This window comes from Bombina bombina, chromosome 4 (genome assembly GCF_027579735.1).
Source record: "Bombina bombina isolate aBomBom1 chromosome 4, aBomBom1.pri, whole genome shotgun sequence".
Classification (NCBI taxonomy): Eukaryota; Metazoa; Chordata; class Amphibia; order Anura; family Bombinatoridae; genus Bombina; species Bombina bombina.
In genome coordinates, this window is record NC_069502.1 from 167,379,882 (window position 1) to 167,394,076 (window position 14,195).

Sequence of the window (14,195 nt, forward strand, 5' to 3'; positions counted from 1 at the left end):
GCTTGTAAAATCAATATTGTACACTTCTAATTCTGTCTCACTGATTAATCTTGCCAGCTTTATGCAGAAGAAGTTTGCTCAAAATTCACAATACTTATTTTAACTTAACTTATTTAAACATTTTAGTTAAATTTGTAATTAATGCAAACAGAGCCTTTATATCAGCTCCAGGGGTTCTCCAGTTACCTTCTCTCTCCCATGTGCAATTTTGTTTTCCAGAGAGCTTTGTTACTTTCTATGGAAGGCACCCTCATCTCTCTTTGGATTTCCAGATTCTTCCCCTTTTCTTAGAAAATTTAGTGAGTTCTGCGTTTGTGAAGTCAGCACTATAATCTCTCTCTAGACTAGAGAACGTTTTATTATCTGGCCCATAGAAATTGATGTCGCTCTCTGAGAAACTGAAGCTGACCATTTTTCAGTTTAAATTAAATAAGACATGCAAAGTGCAATCTAATTTGTAAAAGATACACCTAAAAATTAAAAAAATATCAGCCTAATTTGTTGCACAGAAACTTGTGAAGGCATAATCAAAATTTGTAAAATCACAATCCTAAATTCACTGCTGTACAAAATAGAAAGTGCAAAGTTTAAATGCAATAAAATTTAATCTGAAGTGTAAAGTGATATAAAATAGAAAGCACAAAGTGTAAATGCAGCAGTACTGTCATGTCATGCAGTGCTGTATTGCACTGGGCTTGTCTCTACTTCACATACAGAAATTCAGGAAATGTCCCTTGGAGAAGTAAAGCAAAATCTGCCTTTTGAAAATTTCACAATGGAACTCACAGTGCTGGAGGATCATTTTAGATCATCTCACCTGAGCTGGAGAGGTTTTGAATATCAGTGAGAGAAACTCTGATTAAAGGGCCATTGTATTGAAAAAAAAAAGTATGCAATTTCATTTGTTAGAGCTTGTAATTTTATCACCATCAACCCTGCAGATCTATGTATATGAGGTAAACACATAGGTAAAGTACCACTTGGGAACTGCTGGTGGAAACTGACACTGACCTAATCATCAGCAGGGCTAGTCTCATGACCTAGCTGTGCAACTAGTGCTGTGTTTTGCCTCAGTGGGAGTTTTTGCTCTGGACCATCAGTTCTCAGCTGCTCCGGAGCGGTACTTTACCTATGTGTTTAACACCTTTGTTGGGGTTAAAGGGAATGTCTACAATAGATTTTTTTTTTTAAAAGATAGATAATCCCTTTATTACCCATTCCCCAGTTTTGCATATCCAACACAGTTATATTAATATATTACTTTTTACTGCTGTGAGCACCTTTTATCTAAGCATCTTCTGATAGCCCCCTGATCACACTACTTTTTATTTATTTATTATATATTGACTTGCATTTAGTACTGTGTTGTGCTAAATCTTAAATAACTCCTCGGGCGTGAACACAATGTTATCTATATGGCCCACATGAACTAGCAGTCTCCTGTTGTGAAAAGCACATAAAAAAGCATGTGGATAAGACGCGTTCTATAGTGGCTTAGAAACAGGCAAACATTTAGAATTAAATGTTATAAAGTATATTAATGAACCATTGTTGGTTTTGCAAAGCTGGGGAATGGGTAATAAAGGCATCATCTATCTTTTTAAACAATACAAATTTTAGTGTAGACTGTCCCTTTAAGCAAATAGATTTGCATGATCGATATTAATAACATGTCAAGCTCTAACGAATGAGTGCATGTCATTTTTTTACCATGATTGTCCTTTGTTTGCTGAATAAAGCAAATTTTTTTTATTTTTTTTTCTGTGAGGGTGTCAGCCAATGATGCACTGCTGTTAGTTTCTACAGATTTTACCTAACCTTTTCTCCAACATAGGTGTGTCCGGTCCACGGCGTCATCCTTACTTGTGGGATATTCTCTTCCCCAACAGGAAATGGCAAAGAGCCCAGCAAAGCTGGTCACATGATCCCTCCTAGGCTCCGCCTACCCCAGTCATTCTCTTTGCCGTTGTACAGGCAACATCTCCACGGAGATGGCTTAGAGTTTTTTAGTGTTTAACTGTAGTTTTTCATTATTCAATCAAGAGTTTGTTATTTTCAAATAGTGCTGGTACGTACTATTTACTCAGAAACAGAAAAGAGATGAAGAATTCTGTTTGTATGAGGAAAATGATTTTAGCAACCGTAACTAAAATCCATGGCTGTTCCACACAGGACTGTTGAGAGCAATTAACTTCAGTTGGGGGAACAGTTTGCAGTCCCTTGCTGCTTGAGGTATGACACATTCTAACAAGACGATGTAATGCTGGAAGCTGTCATTTTCCCTATGGGATCCGGTAAGCCATGTTTATTACGATTGTAAATAAGGGCTTCACAAGGGCTTATTTAGACTGTAGACTTTTTTTGGGCTAAATCGATTGATATTAACACTTATTTAGCCTTGAGGAATCATTTATTCTGGGTATTTTGATATAATAATATCGGCAGGCACTGTTTTAGACACCTTATTCTTTAGGGGCTTTCCCAAAGCATAGGCAGAGTCTCATTTTCGCGCCGGTGTTGCGCACTTGTTTTTGAGAGGCATGGCATGCAGTCTCATGTGAGAGGAGCTCTGATACTTATAAAAGACTTCTGAAGGCGTCATTTGGTATCGTATTCCCCTTTGGGTTTGGTTGGGTCTCAGCAAAGCAGATACCAGGGACTGTAAAGGGGTTAAAGCTTAAAACGGCTCCGGTTCCGTTATTTTAAGGGTTAAAGCTTCCAAAATTGGTGTGCAATATTTTCAAGGCTTTAAGACACTGTGGTGAAAATTTGGTGAATTTTGAACAATTCCTTCATGTTTTTTCGCAATTGCAGTAATAAAGTGTGTTCAGTTTAAAATTTAAAGTGACAGTAACGGTTTTATTTTAAAACGTTTTTTGTACTTTCTTATCAAGTTTATGCCTGTTTAACATGTCTGAACTACCAGATAGACTGTGTTCTGAATGTGGGGAAGCCAGAATTCCTATTCATTTAAATAAATGTGATTTATGTGATAATGACAATGATGCCCAAGATGATTCCTCAAGTGAGGGGAGTAAGCATGGTACTGCATCATTCCCTCCTTCGTCTACACGAGTCTTGCCCACTCAGGAGGCCCCTAGTACATCTAGCGCGCCAATACTCCTTACTATGCAACAATTAACGGCTGTAATGGATAATTCTGTCAAAAACATTTTAGCCAAAATGAACCCTTGTCAGCGTAAGCGTGGATGCTCTGTTTTAGTTACTGAAGAGCATGACGACGCTGATATTAATATCTCTGAAGGGCCCCTAACCCAATCTGAGGGGGCCAGGGAGGTTTTGTCTGAGGGAGAAATTACTGATTTAGGGAACATTTCTCAGCAGGCTGAATCTGATGTGATTACATTTAAATTTAAATTGGAACATCTCCGCATTTTGCTTAAGGAGGTATTATCCACTCTGGATGATTGTGAAAATTTGGTCATCCCAGAGAAACTATGTAAAATGGACAAGTTCCTAGAGGTGCCGGGGCTCCCAGAAGCTTTTCCTATACCCAAGCGGGTGGCGGACATTGTTAATAAAGAATGGGAAAGGCCCGGTATTCCTTTCGTCCCTCCCCCCATATTTAAAAAATTGTTTCCTATGGTCGACCCCAGAAAGGACTTATGGCAGTCAGTCCCCAAGGTCGAGGGAGCGGTTTCTACTTTAAACAAACGCACCACTATTCCCATAGAGGATAGTTGTGCTTTCAAAGATCCTATGGATAAAAAATTAGAAGGTTTGCTTAAAAAGATGTTTGTTCAGCAGGGTTACCTTCTACAACCCATTTCATGCATTGTCCCTGTCACTACAGCCGCATATTTCTGGTTTGATGAACTGATTAAGGTGCTCGATAGTGACTCTCCTCCTTATGAGGAGATTATGGACAGAATCAATGCTCTCAAATTGGCTAATTCTTTCACTCTAGACGCCTCTTTGCAATTGGCTAAGTTAGCGGCTAAGAATTCTGGGTTTGCTATTGTGGCGCGCAGAGCGCTTTGGTTGAAATCTTGGTCGGCTGATGCGTCTTCCAAGAACAAGCTACTAAACATTCCTTTCAAGGGGAAAACGCTGTTTGGTCCTGACTTGAAAGAGATTATCTCTGATATCACTGGGGGTAAGGGCCACGCCCTTCCTCAGGATCGGCCTTTCAAGGCAAAAAATAGACCTAATTTTCGTCCCTTTCGTAAAAACGGACCAGCCCAAGGTGCTACGTCCTCTAAGCAAGAGGGTAATACTTCTCAGGCCAAGCCAGCTTGGAGACCAATGCAAGGCTGGAACAAGGGAAAGCAGGCCAAGAAACCTGCCACTGCTACCAAGACAGCATGAAATATTGGCCCCCGATCCGGGACCGGATCTGGTGGGGGGCAGACTCTCTCTCTTCGCTCAGGCTTGGGCAAGAGATGTTCTGGATCCTTGGGCGCTAGAAATAGTCTCCCAGGGTTATCTTCTGGAATTCAAGGGACTTCCCCCAAGGGGGAGGTTCCACAGGTCTCAGTTGTCTTCAGACCACATAAAAAGACAGGCGTTCTTACATTGTGTAGAAGACCTGTTAAAAATGGGAGTGATTCATCCTGTTCCATTAAGAGAACAAGGGATGGGGTTCTACTCCAATCTGTTCATAGTTCCCAAAAAAGAGGGAACGTTCAGACCAATCCTAGATCTCAAGATCTTAAACAAATTTCTCAAGGTCCCATCGTTCAAGATGGAAACCATTCGAACTATCCTTCCTTCCATCCAGGAAGGTCAATTCATGACCACGGTGGATTTAAAGGATGCGTATCTACATATTCCTATCCACAAGGAACATCATCGGTTCCTAAGGTTTGCATTCCTGGACAAACATTACCAGTTCGTGGCGCTTCCTTTCGGATTAGCCACTGCTCCAAGGATTTTCACAAAGGTACTAGGGTCCCTTCTAGCGGTGCTAAGACCAAGGGGCATTGCAGTAGTACCCTACCTGGACGACATTCTGATTCAAGCGTCGTCCCTCCCTCGAGCAAAGGCTCACACGGACATCGTCCTGGCCTTTCTCAGATCTCACGGCTGGAAAGTGAACGTGGAAAAGAGTTCTCTATCCCCGTCAACAAGGGTTCCCTTCTTGGGAACAATTATAGATTCCTCAGAAATGAGGATTTTTCTAACAGAGGCCAGAATAACAAAGCTTCTGGACTCTTGTCGGATACTTCATTCCGTTCCTCTTCCTTCCGTAGCTCAGTGCATGGAAGTGATCGGGTTGATGGTAGCGGCAATGGACATAGTTCCTTTTGCGCGCATTCATCTAAGACCATTACAACTGTGCATGCTCAGTCAGTGGAATGGGGACTATACAAACTTGTCTCCAAAGATACAAGTAAATCAGAGGACCAGAGACTCACTCCGTTGGTGGCTGTCCCTGGACAACCTGTCACAAGGGATGACATTCCGCAGACCAGAGTGGGTCATTGTCACGACCGACGCCAGTCTGACGGGCTGGGGCGCGGTCTGGGGATCCCTGAAAGCTCAGGGTCTTTGGTCTCGGGAAGAATCTCTTCTACCGATAAATATTCTGGAACTGAGAGCGATATTCAATGCTCTCAAGGCTTGGCCTCAGCTAGCGAGGACCAAGTTCATACGGTTTCAATCAGACAACATGACGACTGTTGCGTACATCAACCATCAGGGGGGAACAAGGAGTTCCCTAGCGATGGAGGAAGTGACCAAGATTATTCTATGGGCGGAGTCTCACTCCTGCCACCTGTCTGCTATCCACATCCCGGGAGTGGAAAATTGGGAAGCGGATTTTCTGAGTCGTCAGACATTGCATCCGGGGGAGTGGGAACTCCATCCGGAAATCTTTGCCCTAGTCACTCAGCTGTGGGGCATTCCAGACATGGATCTAATGGCCTCTCGTCAGAACTTCAAAGTTCCCTGTTACGGGTCCAGATCCAGGGATCCCAAGGCGGCTCTAGTGGATGCACTAGTAGCACCTTGGACCTTCAAACTAGCTTATGTGTTTCCGCCGTTTCCTCTCATTCCCAGGCTGGTAGCCAGGATCAATCAGGAGAGGGCGTCGGTGATCTTGATAGCTCCTGCGTGGCCACGCAGGACTTGGTATGCAGATCTGGTGAATATGTCATCGGCTCCACCTTGGAAGCTACCTTTGAGACGAGACCTTCTTGTTCAGGGTCCGTTCGAACATCCGAATCTGGTTTCACTCCAGCTGACTGCCTGGAGATTGAACGCTTGATTTTATCGAAGCGAGGTTTCTCAGATTCTGTTATCGATACTCTTGTTCAGGCCAGAAAGCCTGTAACTAGAAAGATTTACCACAAAATTTGGAAAAAATATATCTGTTGGTGTGAATCTAAAGGATTCCCTTGGGACAAGGTTAAGATTCCTAGGATTCTATCCTTCCTTCAAGAAGGATTGGAAAAAGGATTATCGGCAAGTTCCCTGAAGGGACAGATTTCTGCCTTGTCGGTGTTACTTCACAAAAAGCTGGCAGCTGTGCCAGATGTTCAAGCCTTTGTTCAGGCTTTGGTTAGAATTAAGCCTGTTTACAAACCTTTGACTCCTCCTTGGAGTCTCAATTTAGTTCTTTCAGTTCTTCAGGGGGTTCCGTTTGAACCCTTACATTCCGTTGATATTAAGTTATTATCTTGGAAAGTTTTGTTTTTAGTTGCAATTTCTTCTGCTAGAAGAGTTTCAGAATTATCTGCTCTGCAGTGTTCCCCTCCTTATCTGGTGTTCCATGCAGATAAGGTGGTTTTACGTACTAAACCTGGTTTTCTTCCGAAAGTTGTTTCTAACAAAAACATTAACCAGGAGATTATCGTGCCTTCTCTGTGTCCGAAACCAGTTTCAAAGAAGGAACGTTTGTTGCACAATTTGGATGTTGTTCGCGCTCTAAAATTCTATTTAGATGCTACAAAGGATTTTAGACAAACATCTTCCTTGTTTGTTGTTTATTCAGGTAAAAGGAGAGGTCAAAAAGCAACTTCTACCTCTCTCTCTTTTTGGATTAAAAGCATCATCAGATTGGCTTACGAGACTGCCGGACGGCAGCCTCCCGAGAGAATCACAGCTCATTCCACTAGGGCTGTGGCTTCCACATGGGCCTTCAAGAACGAGGCTTCTGTTGATCAGATATGTAGGGCAGCGACTTGGTCTTCACTGCACACTTTTACCAAATTTTACAAGTTTGATACTTTTGCTTCTTCTGAGGCTATTTTTGGGAGAAAGGTTTTGCAAGCCGTGGTGCCTTCCATTTAGGTGACCTGATTTGCTCCCTCCCTTCATCCGTGTCCTAAAGCTTTGGTATTGGTTCCCACAAGTAAGGATGACGCCGTGGACCGGACACACCTATGTTGGAGAAAACAGAATTTATGTTTACCTGATAAATTTCTTTCTCAAACGGTGTGTCCGGTCCACGGCCCGCCCTGGTTTTTTTAATCAGGTCTGATAATTTATTTTCTTTAACTACAGTCACCACGGTACCATATGGTTTCTCCTATGCTAATATTCCTCCTTAACGTCGGTCGAATGACTGGGGTAGGCGGAGCCTAGGAGGGATCATGTGACCAGCTTTGCTGGGCTCTTTGCCATTTCCTGTTGGGGAAGAGAATATCCCACAAGTAAGGATGACGCCGTGGACCGGACACACCGTTGGAGAAAGAAATTTATCAGGTAAACATAAATTCTGTTTTTATTCAATTATATTCTAAAAGGTTTAACTGCTGCGCATATATATATATATATATATATATATATATATATATATATATATATATATATATAAAGTAATATTTCCTCTTTCAGTCTCGGGTGTCATATTGCATTGATGTCCCCTAGCAGCCAAAATAAAAACTAGAATTTGATTGCTATTCTTAGAATTTCCTTTTGCTTAGGCACTTTTAAGACATCTGGAGCATCTCATAGAGCTTGGCTAAGACAAATCAAGTTATTTCTGGTCAGAAGTCAGGATTAGGAAGTAACAAATAAATATATGGAAAACATATCAATTAATATTTTTTTTGTATGGAGTTGTATTTTTGGGTGTGTAAATTCATAACAGGATACTGCATTAATTATTTTAAGAGCTTGATGCTAACATGACGATTGCTTTGACATGAAAGGACGTGTGCGGTTTTGTTGGCATATTGTTAAGCATTTAACGTCAGCATCTACGTTAGCAATCATTAAGGGAATTTTAGAAAGTCTCTTCACACCTGGAGCGGATTGACTTTTGAGGCAACAAAAGTGCGGAAACAATTCCACCCTGCCACACACCTTTCCAAGAATTTAATTATATTCTCAGAAGAGATTTAAGTGTAAGGAAATTAAATGCCTACATGTTTAGCTGCTGTATCAGTGGGCAAGGCATACCCAGCACCTTTTTTTTTTAAAAAAAAAGAGAGATTAAAATCAACATTTCTTTCCCCATAAAAACTGTAACTACGAATAGTAAAATACATTTGTAATGTACTTTTATTATTTATTTTCCTTGCTTTTCCTGTAATTTTTAAATCTGGAAATGTTTTTTCCACACTGCTCCAAAGAGGCTAGAGTGTCTCCTTCAGTATTCAAAATATTGATCATGCAAAATTCTTGACAATCATTCCTTGATCAGTGTTTGAGGTCATGTACATCCCTGATTGGCTGCAACAAAGGCGATAAGCTGAAGATACGTACAATGCTTTTGAAGGGATAAATCCTTGGACTGTTTTTTTTTTCCTTCCATAAGGCAGGGAGAGTCCACAGCTTCTTTTCTTACTGTTGGGAAATACAACACCTGGCCACCAGGAGGAGGCAAAGACACCCCAGCCAAAGGCTTAAATATCCCTCCCACTTGCCCTATCCCCCAGTCATTATTTGCCTTTTGTCACTATAGGAGGTGGCAGAGAAATGTCAGAAGATTTGGATAGTCCTGTATAGGTATGTTCCCTTTGAGAAAGGACTGTAAGAGTATTGATGAAAGTTATAGTCTGGAGATGCAGGGAAAGTTTTTCTGCGAACCCATCCAGACTGTTGCTAACAGCTCCTGAGCAATCAGTGTTGACGAGTTTCACTGCTTGCTGCTACACACTCAAGTCCATGTTAGAAGCGCTGCTGCAAGACTGTCACACTTGAGAGGCTGTGCCTGTTCCACAGCATGGATCCTGTTTTTTATATCTACATTTTAAAACGCTTTACAGGGTCACAGTGTGGCTCCTTTATACCTCGATAGGATCAAGGGTTAATGTCTCCTTCAGGGAGATTATTTGAACAGTTTGGGGATTTAGATCTGCTTAATGTGAGAGTTTTTTTATAGGCTCATAGGCTGCGTGTTTTTGGCTTGGAACAAACAGGCTTCACTTTCGTTTTTGAAGTGTTGCACAGCTCATAATAGCTTGGCGCCCTTTTTCATAGCAGGGGAAGTCCTGTCTTAAGCACCACGTGACTGTGTGCAGTCTCTTTAATTTCCTAAGATCCTGCTGCAGACATCACTCCTGAGAAGAGTGTTTTCACTGTTAGCTGTCTGGGTCTAGGAGGTGCTAAGTGCCCCAGCCATTGGGAGTATTAAGGTGCCGTTTATTAACTAAAAGCGTTTCTTTTTGATTGTCCTTCTGTGGGTATATACAAAGCTATGGAGGACTCTGATACTACATTAGAAGGTTCCGCTCCTTCTGTACTGATTAATAATTCCTGTTTATATTGTGAGGAGGCTGTGGTTTGCCCGCCTGCTCAATTTTGTTCCATTTGCCTAAACACTGTTTTCTGAGTTGGAAACTTCAGTTACTAAACCTTCAGCGGAGGAACCCTCCTTTAGATTTAAAATTAAACATCTGCATTTTTTTATTAAAGGAGGTTCTTTCTGCTTTAGAGGATAGTTCTTCTTTTAGAGAGTCTATGGATAAAAAAATGGAAACGTTTCTGAGGAAGATGTTTAAACATACTGGGTTTTTTTTTCAACCGGCGGCAGCTGTAGCCACGGTTGCTGGAGCAGCTTCCTACTGGTGCTATTCTCTGTCGGAGCTCATTGAGGTGGAGACTTCCCTCGAGGATATTCAGGAGAGAATTAAGGCACTTAGAATTCCTAACTCCTTCATCTGTGACGCGAATATGCAGATTATTTGTATAAATGCAAAGGCTGCTGGCTTTGCGGTTCAAGCCCGCTGGGCTCTCTGGTTGAAGTCTTGGTCTGCGGATATGACTTCTAAATCCAGGCTCCTTTCTCTTCCCTTAGAGGGGAAGATTTTATTCAGTCCTGGGCTGGACTTCATTATATCTACAGTTACTGGAGGGAAGGGTACCTTCCTATCTCAAGATAAGAAGAATAGCCCTAAAGGAACGGCAACTGTCTAATTTTTGTTCCTTTCGTGCTGACAAGTCGCAACGACTGCAGTCCTCTTCCAAGTCCGAGCAGCCCAAGAGTACTTGGAAGCCCGCTCACTCCTGGAATAAGTCCAAACAGACTAAGGAGCCCACAGAGAACAAATCGGCATGAAGGGGCGGCCCCCGATCCGGGATCGAGTAGGGGGCAGACTGTCTCTTTTTTCAGATGCTTGGTTCCAGGATGTACAGGATCCTTGGGTCCTGGAGGTTTTATCTCAAGGATACAGGATAGGATTCAAGTCTCATCCGTCCCAGGGGCAGATTCCTACTCTCCAGTCTTTCAACAAGACCAGAAAAGAGGGCTGCCTTCTTAGGTTGCGTACTGGATCTCTCCTCTCTAGGAGTAATTGTACCTACAGCAGAAAGAGGTTTGGGGTTTTATTCAAACCTTTTTGTGGTTCCAAAGAAGGAGGGAACATTTCGTCCAATTCTGGAACTAAAGTGCCTAAACAAGTTTCTGAGCGTTCCCTCTTTTAAGATGGAGACAATACGGTCAATCCTTCCTCTGGTTCAGGATGGACAGTTTATGACCACAATACCCTGAAGGATGCATACCTTCAAGTTCTGATTCACAGGGAACATCTTCAGTTCCTGAGGTTTGCTTTTCTGGACCAGCACTTCCAGGTCATAGTTCTTCCGTTTGGCCTGGCTACCGCTCCAAGGATATTTACAAAGGTTCTGGGGGCTGTTCTAGCCATTGCCAGAACACGAGGTATTGCAGTAGTACTTTACCTGGACGATATCTTGGTACAGGCACCATCTTTTCGTCTAGTGGAAGACTCACTCTCCTGGTGGCTCTGTCCAGATCATCTGTCCCAAGGCACGTGCTTTTTGAGACCGTCCTGGAAGATTGTGACTACGGACGCAAGCCTTTCCGGCTGGGGAGCCGTTTGGTGTGCCAAGAAAGCACAAGGTCTGTGGACTCAGGAGGAGCCCTTCCTTCCGATCAATATTTTAGAACTCCGGGCAATCTTCAATGCCTTGAAGGCTTGGCCCCTTCTGGGTTCCTCCCAGTTTATCAGAGATTGAGGGCTTAGTCTTAGCCAAGAGCGGGTTTTCTGAGAGTGTTATCGACACTCTGGTTCAAGCTCGTAAGCCAGTTACTCATTGTATGTACCATAAAGTGTGGAGGACTTACTTGTACTGCTGTGAAGAGTGTGGGTTTTCCTGGCATAAGGTTAAGGTTGCCAGAATTTTATCTTTTCCCCAGGATGGACTGGAGAAGGACCTATCTGCTAGTTCCCTGAAGGGACAGATATCGTCCCTGTCGGTGTTACTGCACAAAAGATTGGCTGAGCTTCCGGATGTGCAGTCCTTTGTTAAGGCTCTGGCTAGGATTAGAACCGTGTTTAGATCTGGGGCTCCGCCTTGGAGCCTCAATCTTGTTCTTAGTGTTTTGCAGCAGGCTCCATTTGAGCCTATGCATACTGTTGACATTAAATTGTTATCTTGGAAGGTTCTTTTTTTGTTAGCTATTGCCTCTGCCCGCAGAGTTTCTGAGATTTCTGCTTTGCAATGTGATCCCCGTTACCTGTTTTTTCATGCTGATAAGGCGGTTTTATGCACTAAACCAGGGTTCCTCCCTAAGGTGGTGTAGAATTGTAACATTAATCAAGAAATTGTTGTTCCTTCCTTGTGTCCTAATCCTTCTTCAGCGAAGGAACATTTTCTTTACAATGTACATGTGGTTCGTGCCTTGAAGTTCTATTTTCAGGCTACTAAGGAATTCAGACAATCTTCCTCTTTGTTTGTCATCTATTCGGGAAAGCATAAGGGGCAGAACACTACTTTGACTTCTCTATCCTTCTGGTTGAGGAGTGTCATCCACTTAGCTTATGAGACAGCGGGACGACAGCCTTCTGAGAAGATAACGGATCAGATTTGTAAGGCGGCTACCTGATCTTCCTTACACACTTTTTCTAAATTTTACAAGTTTGATGTGTTTGCTTCGGCTGAAGCAGCTTTCGGGAGAAAAGTTTTGCAGGCTGTGGTGCCCTCAGAATAGGCTCCACCTCTTTTTTCTGTTCCCTCCCTTTATTCATTTATTTCCATTTATTTCCATTATGGAAGGAAAACATAATTTATGCTTACCAGATAAATTCCTTTCCTTCCTGGCAGGGAGAGTCTACGACCCCGCCCGTAATTTATTTTTTTGATGGGCGTCTCTCTTTTTATATTTATCTTCTGGCACCTTTTATAACCTAATTTCTCCTGGTTTCTCCTACTTTTCCTTGTTCCCTCGGCAGAATGACTGGGGGATAGGGGAAGTGGGAGGGATATTTAAGCCTTTGACTGGGGTGTCTTTGCCTCCTCCTGATGACCAGGTGTTGTATTTCCCAACAGTAAGGAATGAAGTTGTGGACTTTCCTGCCAGGAAAGAAAGGAATTTATCTGGTAAGCATAAATTATGTTTTTTTAAATTTTCCTAACAAAACAAGTTTTAAACATTTTCATAAACATTTCTGTTGTTTTAAAGATCTTTTTAAATGCAGTGTTAAAATATATATAAATATATATTATATAATATATAATATATAATATAATATAATATAATATATATATATATAGGTTCCAGAAGGAATAGTTGTAAATCGAAACCGTTGTAAATTGAAACCCAGTTTATAATGTAAGTCAATGGGAAGTGAGGAAGTTAGATTCCAGGCCCCTCTCAAAATTGTCATAAGTAACACCTAATACATTATTTTTAAAGCTTTGAAATGAAGACTTTAAATGCTAAACAGCATTATAAACCTAATTAAATAACCACACAACAGACTGTATCATCAAACTAAGTTTAATGAACAAAAACATTTTTTTACTTGCATTTTTCTGCAAACAGTTCTCTGCATTGTTAGCATGTTAGATAATATTGGGTCTGCACCTATTCTATGCATTTCCATCTGGAGTGATTAATAGGCAGTTAGGCACCCTCACCTCAAGAAGCTGGACAGGAAGATAATAGGGAAGTGGCTGCTAGATCTTGTTGCTTTGAAAGCTGCTCGATAGCTAAGGTCTGTCCTGTGTACACAGATTAATTTCAGTCTGCTAAGCTTGCATAACTTTGCTGCAACACAAACGGACAGCTCCACCTACTGGCTATTTTAATTAGTGCGCTGCTTTTCAATAATAGTCACATGACTGAAAAAATATATAGAGATTGGAGTAGCCGTGTTAGTCTCTCTCTCTGTCTCTGTCTCTGTCTCTCTCTCTCTCTCTCTCTCTCTCCAATTAATCGGTAAGTTTGATCATAAAAATAGTTGTCAACAAATCTCATTATCGATTAGTTGGTCAGTTGCACAGCACCAGCTGCTTTAATCTGATGATCTACTGCAACTAAGATTGTGCAAAAAAAATTGAATTTATTTTTTTTTAAATCTTTTTTTCTATCCGATTAATCGGACAATAATCATCCGATTAATCGGATAGAAAAAAAAATTAATAAATAAAAATGTTTGCACAATACCATGTGCAGGAATTCATCGGATTGAAGCAGCTGGTGGCAACTATTTTTATGATCAATCTTACCGATTAGTTGTTGCAGCCCTAATATATATATATATATATATATATATATATATATATATATATATATATATATATATATATATATATATATATATATATATATATATATATATACTGTGTGTGTGTGTATATATATATATATATTTGTTCTGTGTGTGTGTGTGTATATATATATATATATATATATATATATATATATACACTGTAAGTATATATAGATATTTAGATAGATATACTGTATGTAAATTCCTATGTTCCAAAATGGCAGATTCATGTCAACATTTTTTTTGGTATTTTTGCCTGAATGTAAGTTA

General features: G+C 41.2%; 2 protein-coding genes across 2 annotated transcripts in view; one reads left to right on the forward strand and one right to left on the reverse strand.

Moving 5' to 3' along the window:
• Positions 1-14,195, reverse strand: part of ATP6V1C2 (ATPase H+ transporting V1 subunit C2) — a 450,645-nt gene that overhangs the window by 192,676 nt on the left and 243,774 nt on the right. The gene's annotated exons all lie outside the window — the stretch shown is intronic.
• The window catches only part of NOL10 (nucleolar protein 10), a 282,225-nt gene that overhangs the window by 78,239 nt on the left and 189,791 nt on the right, over positions 1-14,195 (forward strand). The gene's annotated exons all lie outside the window — the stretch shown is intronic.